This window comes from Camelus dromedarius, chromosome 12 (assembly GCF_036321535.1).
Source record: "Camelus dromedarius isolate mCamDro1 chromosome 12, mCamDro1.pat, whole genome shotgun sequence".
Classification (NCBI taxonomy): domain Eukaryota; kingdom Metazoa; phylum Chordata; class Mammalia; order Artiodactyla; family Camelidae; genus Camelus; species Camelus dromedarius.
In genome coordinates, this window is record NC_087447.1 from 70933537 (window position 1) to 70948409 (window position 14873).

The window sequence follows — 14873 nt, forward strand, 5'->3', positions numbered from 1 at the left end:
AGCATATATCAAAGAAATTCTCTTGAATAAGGTAAATGTAAAACCTGAATAGAAAATGAAAATAGAAGAAACAGCCAGACAGTTGTTTGAATTCTTTAGAGAACAATCAGTAAGCCAAGGTTTGTGAAGACTAGACCTAAGAGAAAAAGAAATTGCATTGAAATAAACCCCACATTTGCCTCTTGTCTATCCTACTGTTAATACACTGATTCTCAGTAATAAGGATGAAGTCTGAAGAGAAAGTTATGGAAATCTTATTGTGATAGAGAGTTCAGGGAAGCCAAGGCAACCACAATTTGAGAGAAAACCATCCTGGAGCAGAGTGCAATCACTGCAGTGAATTAAGCCTCAAATTCTGCATGCCATTTTGCCTGGAACATTTGCCAACTCTTTAGGTGCACAGGTTTGTTGTGAGACGTTGAGAAATAAGGCAGATAATTGATTCATTTCATAGTGCTGAGGATGCAATTTTAAAGCTCCATCTCAAAAAAAAAGGACAGGCTCAGGGAAACATCCCTGTTGAGAACCTCAAAGGGCTATTCTTAGCAATAAGAGTTACACCATAAAAAAATAAGAACTATGTTTAAAAGTAAAGGCAAAATAGAACTAAAACAGGACTTATAAAACCTGAAACTCAGACCAAACTATATGAAGATGATCTGATCATACACTAGTGGCCTGCAGAAATTATGTTAAATATCTTTTGGAGGAAGATAATATTGCTCATGATCATTACAATAAATCTTATGTACGAAGTCCAGTTTAAAAATGTATTTGTCAGACAATGTGCTGTACACCAGAAATTGACATATTGTAATTGACTGTACTGTAGTTTAAAAAAATATATGTGTATATATATATATATATATGTCATGGAAGGAAATAAAACAAAATAACTCAAAAAGAAAAGCAAAAAGACAAAGACAATAGTAAACACCCATAAAAGATGTAATTTTTATAATTATGAGGGATAACACTTTAATATAATTATGATTAATACATTTGAAATATAGAGAAAAAAGATGAATAATTTAACCACAGGACTGGGGTCACTTAAAAATATATCTTAGAAGTAAAATATATAGTAACTGAAGTAAAGAAAGTAATGAAAGTTTCAATAGTAATTTAAACACCACAAAACAAAGATTAGTAAACTAGAACGTAATTGAACAAGAAATTCCCAGACTGAAGAAGCCCAAAGAATACAAAAAAGTCATGAGAGCCAAATACAACTTGGTGAAAGTCCAGAAATTTGTGTAATTTGTCTTAGAAGAACCACAACTGTGATTTAAAAAGAAGCATTATTCATAGAAAATAGAAAGCAATTATTTTAGAAATCTTCAGAAAAGAACATCAAACCCCTGTTTTAAGTAACTTTCAAAATAACCCCAAATAGGGTTAAAAGAAAACACACACACACACACACAGACCCATTGTTGGTTTGAATAAAAAGTTGAAAACAAAGGGAAAAATTGAAATGCAGCCGTATAAAATAGTATTTCCTTCAAAGGTGAAATAAGAAGACAGCAAATTTTTCATCAGAAATAGTGGAAACTAAAAAGAAATTATATCTTTAAAATACTACAAGAAAATAGCTCCCATTTTTAGAATTCTATTCATAATGAAACATTTTTTTCCAAAGAATAAAGAAAATAAAAGCATTTATTAATAAAAATTAGAAATTCATCATGGATTGAACACACTAAAAAAAAATCTATGAAAAAATGTTATCAAAGAGTTAAATAGAAGCAAATATTCACTGTTCAAAACAAGGATAATGATGTGTTGTGAAGTTTAAAATACATATAGAAATCAAATACATAAAAATAAGAGCACAGAAGTAATTAACTGAAATTTAAGTTGTGAGGTCTTTGCATTGTCTTGGTAGTAGTAAAAGTACTGATTTAAAATAAAATCTAATAAGTCAAAGATGAATATAGCAATGTTTAGGTCAGTCACTAAAATTAGTTAAAAACTCATAGAAGAAAATAAATTTAATAATTAAAAAATTCTAAGCAAGGAATTATTAAAAAGGAACAGAGAACAGATGAGATAAATAGGAAATAGACATTATGATGGTAGATTTAAAACTGATTGTATCAGTGATTACACCACAAAGTTTTTGACTTGGAAAAATATCCAACTACTTTGATGGATTATAGATAATACAATTATTTATTGCAGAAATCTGATATAGTTTTATTAATACCAAGATACAACTTGAACTTAAGGATGAGGACTATTAAAAAGATTGATATTTCACCAAAATAAAATTTTCAATCTACTGGAAAGTTGTGATGATTCTAAATTTGTATGCTTCTAATAACATAGACCCCAAATACATAAAACAAAACTAACAAAATTAAAAGAAAACTTAGAAAATGTAGAATCATATTAGAACATATGTAAATATTAGAACAAGCAGAAAATAAATTGAGGTTAAAAAATAATGACACTCATAAACATTGACATAAGCGGAATAAATAGAAAACTGCACCAAATAACTGAAGAGTATTCTTTTTACACAGACATAAAACAATTATCAAAATAGACCTTATATTGGGTCAGAAAGAAAATCCTAGTATATTTCATAGGACTGAAAATCTTCAGAGCATGTTCTTTTCCTCCAGTGAAATTATTCAAGAAGGCAATACAAAATGATTATTTGAAAAGGTTCAAATATTTATAAAGTAAGCAATAAACTTCTTAATACTCCATGGATCAAGGAAGCTATTAACGTATAAACCTGTGGGACACAGTTAAATCTGTGACTAGTGGGAAATATTTAAGTGTAAATGCTTCTAATAGACAAAAAGAAAAAGGTAATGTTAGTGACCTAAGTGTTCATCTCATGAAGCTAGAAAAAGAACAGTCAATTAAATGTGAGTAAATCAACAGAAAATAAACAAGAGCCGAAGTCAGTGAAATGGACATTAGAGAAAATTAACAAAGCCGACGTGTTTTTTTATTTTCAATTTTGGAAAGACTGCTGTGGTAGACGTGGAACTGTGTAGCAGGAGTTCCCCTTTAAAGGACTGTCTGATCAGCGGTAGGGAGAGTGGTGAGTAAAGAGCATCTCATTTTCAGGGTCTGGCTCAGCTGTAGAGGACTGTCTGCTCTAAATCATGACTCTCCAGAGACAGGCCATACCTGATCAAGCAGACATAGAACATCGCTACAATTTCAACCTTACACACAGTAACTTGAGAAATTCTTGCTTAGTGCTCCATGCTATGTTGGTAAAGGTTTTGGCAGACCAGCATCGTAATGCTGATGCCTAACAAATTGTGAATATTGATAGTGGGAGAAATTCCAGGAAACAGATGAGAAGACAAATAGTTTTTGAAGCTGAAGTTTAAGTTAGATAATTCACTACCTGTTGTCTGGCAATAAGGATGCCAATGCTGAAGGTACGAGGACCATGAATACACCTGCCAAAAAGCAGTGGTCCAACTGCTACACCTTCAACCAGCAGTGAGGGGAATGCATGAGTAATCCTATGCATTAGGGTTTTGAAATGTACATAGAAAATGGTAGCTCTAAAGATAACATGCTTCCCTAGATATTTCCATATGCCATTGATGTTCCACAGAAAGGTAATGATGAGCTAAGAGGAGTACCAGGCAATTGAAAGACAGATGTGAAAGTCTTTCCTCCAGTGAGAGGTAGACAAAGCCAAGGACTAAGTTAAAAACTTAGTGAAGTCAGAGAGACCAACTTCAAAGATGGTTTAATGCTCACCAAGATCATTTTCCCTAGCAGGAAAAATCTGGGATTGGATGGAGACAACAGGGTGGATGCCATGACATTTTTTGTCTTCTCAGAATTCTTCTGAGTCTGTAAGAGCAGCACCCACATCATCCACAAGGATACCCCATTCTCTCCTTTATGTGTTGGAAGACAGCTCATAGGCTCTTTCCTGTCAGTTATCAGGTATGTCCCTAAAGATCTGCTCCCACACTCCTTCTAACTAGAGTTAAATTGTAGCATAAGCTATCTGCTTTGTAGCCCAAAAGAGCTGCAAGAAGTAGACTTATTTCATATACCAGTTAAGTACTGAAGTATGAATGGGACTATATTCTGAGGGTGCTTAATCAAGGGGCAAGAATATAAAATAAAATAGAAAAGAGTTTATTGACTTGGCAATGCTTTCTTGCAGTGTAGGACTTAACATTGAGGTAAAGATCCCAGGAGATGGGGCAAACTTGCTACTAAGACGTCTCCTAGAAGCATGTAAAAAATACTGACTTAAACTGAGTCAAGTTAAAAGGCTAAATTGCCACAGCAGAAAAGGGAAAGAGAAATCAAAATGCTCATGAATGTGGACATCTGAAAAGGGACATAACGTATGTGGCCAGAAGGTCTACCGGACGATTGTGTTCCATGGGAAAGCTCAGACAACATACCATTTACAAGGGCGAGAAGGAATGATCTGACAGGAGAGGCACCAGCAGCGCTAAGACTGTTAGCAGTGGCTTCACTCTGTAAGCCGTGGCTGTGAGTAGGAGGAACTACTGTAAAATGTGGCTTCCTGAAAGTAACAAGATCATAGGACTGCCTCCCAAACTGAGGACATGTGGGGGCGCTAACTACAAAATCGAATAGGCTGCAATTATCTTACCATCTAGCAAGTTGGAGGAGAAGCCGAGGGAGAACGCTCTAAAAGATTTCAGACACAGCATCTCCATGGTGAAAACAGATCGTCAGTCAACAGGGGTTGACTTGTTTCAGCAGAAGAAAATCAAAGAGGATGACGAGGAAGCGGAGGGAAGTTGTCTCAATAAGAAGTCGAGATCCCTTTCATAGCTTCCCAGCTTGAGCCTACTTTTAGATCTGGAATCCACAGGTTGAAAAGGAAACCAGGTCCCCAGGACAAAGTTCTACAACAACACAGCAAGTCTGTTCAATAACTTCCTCAGTCCTTCCCTTAAGGGATCAATAGCAGTTATTCAGGTTAACCAGTAGACTGAGAATATGGTATTCAAACATGTCAGGGATTGTTGTCCCATCTGAATCGGCATTGATCCTGGGAGACCCAAATCACCCTGGTCCACCTGGTAAGAGTTGAGTCATGGAGCCAGGTAGTGTATAGAGTCTCGGTGAAGTTCCTGCCTACAGTGAGTGCATCTCTTGAGTCTATGGATTCATCTGGTGATCATTTTTCTGTTTCCCAAATGTATAATTAAAATACTTTAGAGGGGAGGGTACAGCTCAGTGGTAGAGCTTATCATGCACGAGGTCCTGGGTTCAATCCCCAGTACCTCCATTTTAAAAAAGTATGAAAAAATACTTTAAAGTTGATTTCCCTGCCCTATGATTCCTTGGCTTTTAAGATAAGTGCTATTACACTGGGGAAGAACAAGAAGAAGCCTCTGGAATTACCTGCATCCCTCAGCCAGGATAGTAACTAAAAAAACATCATGCCAAAGGTAAGAGTGGACATCAGTGCTTGCCTTAGGTAAATTTGCCCTCTTTTAAAAAATTTTTAAAATCCCTTCTGGTTCCTTCTCCACCTTGCTCCAGGATGTCCGAGTAACTCAGTTAGTCTACATCAACATCCTCTTTAGAAGAGATTCTGCAGTCAGTCTCACCATTCTTCATACCACAACGAGCGTGATCATCTTAACACAGATGTAGTCAGGTAATTCCTATTCTTCAAACCCCGTGCTTGGCTTACCTCTGGATTAGGTCAAAACCATGTAACTTGGCATGCTCCAATAGCATGTACTTTAAGGGCCTCTCCAGCAACATCCAGTGTTATCATGGTACCTCCTTCATACTTTTATAAACCCACATTGTAATTCTGTGTTAACACGTCTATACCCGCCAGCTGTTCTACCCGCACTAAATTATATTCAGAGGCAAATGGCTATGTCTTACTTACCTTTCTTCCCAGTGCCTTGTCTAGTGATTGAAACAGAGTAAAGTGTTCAGTACATGTGTGAATAAATCAATCTTTGTAAAAGGGCCTAGCCCACTTTAGAAACATTAATCGGCAATGGCTAGTTAAGTCTGCTAGTTGAGCACTGCCGGGGGGCATAGTTAAGAGAGCTTAATATTTGCTCTAGGGATGCAGGACTGGCTTGTTGTCTCTTGCAGAATGTGTTTTCCTAATTAATTTTTAGGCTGACATTAAAATTAGTTGTTACTTACAAGGACATTAGAGAATGCCAGTGAATGGCGTCAGGGGCAATTATCTCGGAGCAGAAATTGCAGTAACATTGCAGTTGATCATTTATAAGCAGATGCTGTAGATTTGGCCACCATAGCAATGTAGATTAATCATAAAAAGGCACTTGAGTTCTTCTTCTCCTCCCTACAAATGACAATTGCCCATAAATTCTTGTGAAACCAGTATTTAGAAAACAGGTATGTAGCCCTAGGCTAATTTACAAGGCCAGAGGCTGAAAAAGTGATCGTTTACTGCATGGCAGAGGGGATTTGTCTCGGTCTACATACTGCAACAATTGTTGAACCTTTTTTGCAAATTTCTAGAAGAGTCATACATTAGAAATTGAAGGACTTTTAATATTCTCATTTGACCCTATCATTTCATAGTCTAGTAAAGTTGATCTAGAGGTATTCCAGAACTCTATCCAAAAAACTATACTCAGGGAGCAGTACCCAGAGCCCTCAGGCAATTTTTTTTCCTTTGCCGAATGATCCTACTCTGAGTGGTGTTGCCTTATACGGTGTCCATAAGCTCTGATGCAGAGAAGCTCAGGGAACCACAGTGTTATAAAAGTTGGTCTTAGAGTTACACTCCAGGAGGTAGCCCACTTCAGGTATGTTTGTACTCCTCAGTTCAGCCAGAATTCATGTAAAGTTGGACAATCTAAATTGTTCTTTGGAACACTTTCCTTTTTAATTCTGAAATGTTTTTCTTTTCTTCCTGAAATTAGAATAAGGTGCTCATTTAAAGAGCTTTGCTATAAGTTTGCTATCTATTGAGGCTTCAGGGAGACATAATTCATTCTTTTAGTATGTTTCTTGGGGTAAATTTTGAGAAGCAATGAAAATAATTCTACTCTGAAAGAATACTGAAAAATTAATTCAGAAATATGTTTTAATCTAGAGTAAGTGAAATAAGTTTAGATGTATTCATACACTCAGGAAACCATATCACAATCAGAATAATAATTTTTGCATCTCTGGCACCTGCTCTGTGGAACCTCGCTGCTTGGGCCTCTGGACTCTCAACTGTCTCCTCAACTCAACCAGAATGCCACCCTTGGCCTATGCTTCTGCTGTCTCACCTATGTTGAAAACTACAGCTGACTACATAATTTTCTACTTAAAACAAATCATGCTAACTTATAGTAAGACCTGAAATCTCATTTGAAATTATTCCTGTACTCTTCAAGAAAATATGATGTTATAATTTTGTTTTAAAACAAAGGATCAAAAATACAAGAACAGAAAAAAAAATGAAAGGATAAATAACAGGAAGTCTGAATAACAGCATTGAACTAATTGACCTTTCTGATATCAGGGGAATTAAGTTTCTATAAACATTTTTTAAAGCATGACTACTCCTACAATGGGACGTATTGTAACCATGTTGTAAAGAGAAGGAAGTACAAATGACCATTTTGTGAAAATTTGCTATTGATGCATGTGCTTCAAACTTTTTGTTTTTGTTACTCCTTCTCAAAAATTGTCGTGGTTCAGTTTATTCCAGATAAACCCTCCAGATACCTGTTTCCTTGTCCAAGCTCCTACCAAAGATGTTCACATTTCTCAGCACCTCCTACCCATCCCCTCATTCCTCATCACCTCTTGTCTTCTCATTTCCCATCTAACCTTTCCATGAACTCACCCTTCTTCCAACATCTAATAGGTATTCAGTCAGGGCTAAACATGTAAGGTCAGATTTCTAAGCTGGAGTTTTTTTCTCTGTAGATTTTTCAATTAAAACTTCACAATGTTCTGGTTTTAGTGAATCAGTAAAACTCCCTAATGTTTTCATTCTTCATCTATCTCTACTTGTACCCTTCACCTCTTTTGTGGCTTTTGACACCCTCTTGATATTTCAAAAATGTGGAGACAACACCGTTACTCATTCCTGCCTAAGATGACCTCAAAGATATTTCTGTAAGGACCTGGATGGACAAATATAGACATTTATTCCAAATTAAATGAATTGTCTTCCTCAGATTGAGTTTCAAACTGTGAATGTCAGAGGATAAGTTCTGCTTGATTAATTATAAAGATCAACATAATTACTTTATAAAAGAAGTAAATTATCATGAATATAAGCTTTTATATCCTTAAAGTATAGAAACATGTTCTATATTCAACATTTCTCAAGCATGTTGTCTGTGAATCACCATCCGATGATAGAATTTTCTCTTAAAATCTTAAAGCAATATGTAGACAGGTAACCAGGGTGGCGTAGATGCCTCTCTGATACTGTGTGAGTTGCTCTTATAAATGTTGATTCTGTGTTAAGACAGTGATAGTCAGTCTTTCTAATCAAAAAGAAAATCTATTACAAATATCTAAACTCAACTTTTTTCTTAGAAGCAATGAACTAAATACAATGATGAGCAACAGAGAGACACAAACGTCATAACTTTAACTCAGCTATGACAATGAGGTGAAAGCAATAACTACATTCACTATAATTTGATAGAGTCTGAAAAATGTTGCTTTTATCTCAGGGAGAATGTAGGCAGGCTGTGAAGGGTTGATACGGTGAAGGAAGATACTGATGGACATTTCTGAGAAAAGAACACTTTGGCTCTGTACAAAGGGAAACTTGTTGAAAATATATTTAAGATCCTATTTGTTACCAAGTCCAAACTCGTTCTGCTCACCGCAGGACAGGCCAATAAATCAGGAGACAAGGTGTCGGGGCAAGCAACAGGGACTTTATTCGGAAAGCCGGCAGACCGAGAAGATGGCAGGCTAATGTCTTGGAGAACCATCTTCCCCAAGTCAGAATTCAGGCTCCTTTTCTACTAAAAAGGGGAGGAGTGTGGATGGTTGTTGCAAACTTCTCGGTGTAGGAATTCTTTATTCTTGCAGCTGTCCACGTGGGTCAGGCCACGGTGTCCCTATAAAACCTCCAACAAAACAAATGTTATTTTCTATCCTGCAACTTGTTATCTTTATAGGAGTGCAAAAGTGTTAATATCCTTAAAGGTCAGAGCCTTGAGGATGGGCTCTCCGGTATATTTCAGGCTAAAGGCAACATTCTTCTGCAAAAGGTGCAGAACCAGCATGACTAAGCCTAGAAAACAGGGCACAGGGTTAGAGCCAAAGAAACAGGTCTAATGTGGAGTCAGATTTGTTCTTTCTGTTACATATTCTCCTATTATTAGAACTCCTTCAGGACATTTTATGATAGTTTCTACCAGCAGGGGACCATAGCTGTTTATGCTGATTTCCATTATTCCTTTCTTGGCAGCATGAAGGATAACCAGCACACCTCACAAGACATGGGTAAAAGACAATACAGACAACACGAAAATGGCATGGCTTCCCTCAAACTGTTTTATGTGAAAAGAAAGGCTGTTTTAGACTATCCGATTTCCTGGAAGAATATGTCAAAATAAGGGCACAGAGGGGAACAGATAATTTCAAAATATTCTACATACAAACAACACAGTGCACGGTTGCATTGCTATATAAATTTTAAGAATACTAGTATACTAATCCTTTGATAGGGAAAGAAAAGCGCTAAATGCATTTACCATTGACACCAGTCTCCAAGTAGTCCAGTGGACATAGTCCACTAGCTTCCTGGAGGTGACATTCTGAAGGAGAGGCAGTCCGTTCCTTGGTAGGTCAGCAGATGGCAGTCTGTCTGAATTTAGCACTGTAGTATTTTAGCATTTTTAGCATTTTCCAGGGTAATGAGGATTTTGAAAGCTGTGAGGCAGCGTGGGGCCTAGTGCACAGGCCAGGAGACTGGATCTTTATTTCTGGCTCTGCTCCTGAATAAATCCGTTTGAATAAATGGAGACCAGCCACTTAACTTTTGTGTTCCTTGCTTTCCTGAACTTGAAATGAAAGAAATGCTCTGTCTCTTCCTATCTCCCTCACAAGGACACTGGGTTTAATCATATTTCAGAATCGTTGTCATTCTTTGAAGAAAGACTCTTTATGAATTTGCTATGCTATTTATAATGTGGGTGGCAAAACCGATCTGGGTTATTCATCTGGGACTTGAAGTAAATAAACACTGAGGCTGTTGGCAAGAAGGGTCTTCCGTATTTCGGTGCCATAAATGTTCGTGTATTTTGGTTTTGAATAGCAGCATTGGCTCTGAAGATGCAAACTCCTGTTTCTTGGAATTAAAATAACTTCCTCAATGCCATGGAACTTGACAATTATGGAATGAAGCCAGAGGCCCCTGGCAACCTCCCAATTTAAATGTCAACTGTTCGCAGCGAGTACAGATTCAGTCGGATACAATAATTTTTACTTGTGCCTGCTATTCAACATGAGAATTTTCACTTTGGTACTTTAGTCTAAAGCTGGCACTGTGACAAACGTGAAATGAAATTATAAATCTGAAAACCCACTGAATGATTGAGTGATGACCCCTCCTCCCACTGTGGCTCGGCTGTGCATGGCAGTATCACTTTCATTTGAATTTAGAGTCCTCAACAAAAACGGACCTGCAGATGGATGGCACCAAAATGGGTTATACCAAGAACACGTTGGGGTAAAACAGATGGTGGTGTCTGACCTGCCAACTTGGTTCTGGGTCTTGTTCACAGACAAACTTCTCTGCGGGAGCCCTGCTACTTTGAAGCTGAGAACATGGATCAAAAAGGGATAAGATCACAAATATTTCTGGGCAGGTGGGTTTTGACAGTGGGGTAGAATGCATTTAGTACAGACTCCCATCTCATCCAGTCTTCCTGGAAGCAAGAAATTGTATTGTATGGCATAACCAGAAACCTACCTGATATACAAAAAATAAAATAATAAAATGTAAAGGATGTGATGACTTGAATATACCGTACCACCATTTCATTTAGTATATAGGCACATATTTGAGATGAACTTGTGCTGTATAATCAGTCATAAAACTGTGCTAACATTACTTTTGATCACAGGGGATTTTCACTGTCAAAAATGGTAGCAAACAACTAAGCCTTCTGGAAATTTCTTGTGTAGTAAGCAGAGATTCAAGACAAGTGGTTTTTGCTGTGTGTCATCTTATTTGTCAGATGTGCCTCTGTAGTTACATGGTGAATGGCCTGTTGGTCTCGATGTCAGGAGGTTAAAATTTTAATTTAAATATGCATAAGCATTAAAATATGTTCAAGAAAATGTCACATCAACTTCAACCTCAAAGTACCAATTATGTTGTTTGGGTTCCACATTTGACCCTGTTCTGACTCAACTGATATCCCCAGCTCAGAATTGCTAAAAATGCTCAGATCTCAGTTTCATAATACATTCTATTTAAAGTAGAAACATTACCAAGTACTGAATTATAGGAACATTATTTCATAGTTTCAAGGACATAAAAGTCAAAGCATACTGCTTGCAGCTAATGAACAATTACAAAGATGGATAAGCCAGCGCATTATCTATTAGCATTAAGATAAAATAAATATACTTGGACTATATGTAACCACTCAATATGATGAATCCAAAACAAAGAAATGTTTAATGTTGGAGGTGAATTAGAAGCACTAGTTCTAAATTGGATGAGAGTAACTGTTTTTAATCCTTAGCCAACAAGTTTCATTTTTCCCTGAAGCCACTTATTGAAAAAAATAAATAATGCAGGAGAAACAAGAGGAATGACTATTAAGTAACATTATATGCATATTTAGAGAGAGAGAGAGAACTGGATTGTAACCCAGTCGATTTAAATAAGATAAAACTTTATCTATGAGGCAATCAATCAGAATTCTCTATTAAGAATCCCATTATAAGTTAATAGTAAAATGTTGAATGATGTTCACTGATAACCTGAAACACCCTCTGACTCAGAAAAAAAATAAAATTAGAAGTAGACACAATATGTTATTATTATTATATATATTATATTTTTGAATATTGCTTATACTGAATTTGTGGCAATCTTGAGTCCTTTCATTGGTAAGCTGTAATACTCATTTCTAGATTTTTTTAAATAATTTAATATATTAAAACAATTTTAAACTGATACAGTGATGTTTAGAAATGGTTGCTCTGGCAAGCTATGAATCAGGTTATTATTAGTCACTTAAAGGCACAGAATATAAGAATGTGTTTTTGCATGCTAGCTGCACACATCAATACATTAAATTTAAAATAAAAATGCTGAAGTATAAGATGACATAGGAAACTGAGGGACTGAAAGGCCATTGGGAGACCCATGGGAATGGAAATCAGTTTTCTGAACCAGAGAGGAAAAATAATAAAATGAAGGGGGAAAAAAAAAAAAAAAAAAAAAAAAGGGAGCAAAAAGCATCAGAGAGCATTGCATTTGAATTCTCTCTGTTACATGGATGATGATTCCCGAACTGTCCTGGTTTTTTGAAATGGATGGAAGTTGATAAAAAATAGACTGACTTTCTACAAACTGAGAAGGTCTCCAAATGTGGGAAGTGAAAGGTCACAGACATAAAATTGAAGAATTGCAACTAGTTGACTGAAAGATCGTATCTATCATTCAGGATTCTTTCCCCTCTAGTGATTGACAATTCAACTTAAGTTGGATTAACAAACCTGGAGTATTGTTGGCTAATGTAAACAAATAGTTCAGGAAGCTAGAACTCTCATCACTTGAGTTCCCTTTGCACACTACCCTCTGCTCCCTGGGCCAGCTCAGCTCTCAGGATGGTGCCTCTCATGGATGTACAATGGCACCCCTCACCTTCTACCCCCCACTTCGGAGAGAGCATTGGTGTCTAGCACACCTCGCAGTTGTTCTGAGGAACGTACTTATGGGGCTGTATTCAGTTCCTGGCCAATGCCTGAAACAATCCTGATGGCCAGGAAAGTATAATATGCCTATTGGGTGAAGTTTGTTCTTCCATTGATTTGTGAACATATCCAATAAATGAATCGATATGTTGAAATCCTTCCTTGACCTCAGTCACTATGGCCAGGAAATAGGCAGTACCCCCCAAACGGTGTAAACAATAATGAGAAAGTGGTACTTTCTCCAAAGCAGATTCGATGCTAATATTTGAAAGAAGAAAAATGAATCTTCAGCAGCAAGCCACTGTGGGGGAATTCACAGCTGACTTCATGATTCAATTCATACACAGTGTGGGGATGTTTCAAGGAGGCTGAACATAGAAAAAGCGCGCGTTTCAATATTTGTAATACTGGCTCTGGAAAAAGGGACTTGTAAGTGATCATCAGTAAGGTGAACTAGTTTTGTAAATCAAGGCCACACCAACATTTCCACATCTGTTCACCGTCAACACACTCATGTACACATTCTGCATCGTTTATGGTTCGTTAAGACCATGTGTGTAACTGTGTGGCCACCCTGGGTTTCAGGTATATCCACGTGGGTTCACCTATATCTGAAGACCCTCTACTCATCCTTTAAAAACCAGGCAAGTGTCTTTTTCTGTGAAGACTGAGCTAAACCACCTTTATGTCAGTCACAAATATGCCTTATGCATATATTGATTTATGTACAACAGAGTCTGTTATAATTAATTTCTTGCCTTCCTTACTTAGCTTTGAGCAATTGGATGATATGATTATTCATTTTTTTATCCCAAGGTCTGGCACAACAGGGTATGATGCTTAACATTTTTTTTTAATGAAACATGTAATTTAACCTCCTCATTTGTCATTTACTCAAAGCTTGGCAATTTTATGTAAGAAAAACTCTCAAGATATAGAGACTAATACATACAACCTGTGGTAATAATAAATAATATGTATTTATTTATTCTTGATTACATGTCAGTGATATGCTTTATATATATCATTTCATTTTCCCATCTAACTTGTTAGGTAGGTGTTGCTGTCTCCTTTACATAGATATGAGCCTGAGGTTAAATAACTTGCAACAGCCTGCTAATTAAGTAATTGGTAAAAGTTGGATTTAGCTCATACCAGGTCTGACTTAAATGCTCAGGCATTTTCTACAGCTCCCAGAATTTTCAATGCTTTGAAATTTTGCAAGGACAGGAAAAATTCCATAGCAAAAACAAAAAATGAAAAACAAAAATGCTTTCACTCTTTACCATTAAGAAAAGTGGAAAACTTATGTAATTGAAAAATCAGATGTGAAACTTGAAGCTCATTATTTCCATAAAGGAGCTTAAAAACTGACCCTGCAAGAGTGTCTGTAGCTTGTTATTATAAATTTATTTATTGTTCCTTGTGACTTTGCCTGTGTGAGTTGTTAATTACTCACATTCTCATTGACCAAGGTGGCGCCCAAGAGAGCTGGCCTATTGCTTTAAGTACAAAAAACTGGACAGGGGTCTATATAAATGTCCAGAGAATAAGCATTAAGGAAACTGTGAAATGATTTTCCTTTTGTGAGTTATTTTACACAGTATCCCCCTCTGTGTGTATCAATATAAGCAAGTAGTGATATAAATGTATGTATAATATCCAGTATTTAATGTAACAATTGGACCACTACCTTTCAGTGAGAAAACTTAAACTCTTAATTTCCTTTCTTCCCTAGAAATCATATTGATTTCTTAGGATTTATTTCAAAAGTGGCTTTTTGAGAAAAAGGCAAAAAACAATTTTTTTTTAATTGCAGTACAGTCAGTTTACAATGTTGTGACAATTTCTGGTGCACAGCACAATGCTTGTCATACATGAGCATACATATATTCATTTTCATAGCCTTTTTCACCTTAAGCTACTAGAAGATATTGAATATATTTCCCTGTGCTGTACAGTATAAACTTGTTTATCTGTTCTATATATACCTG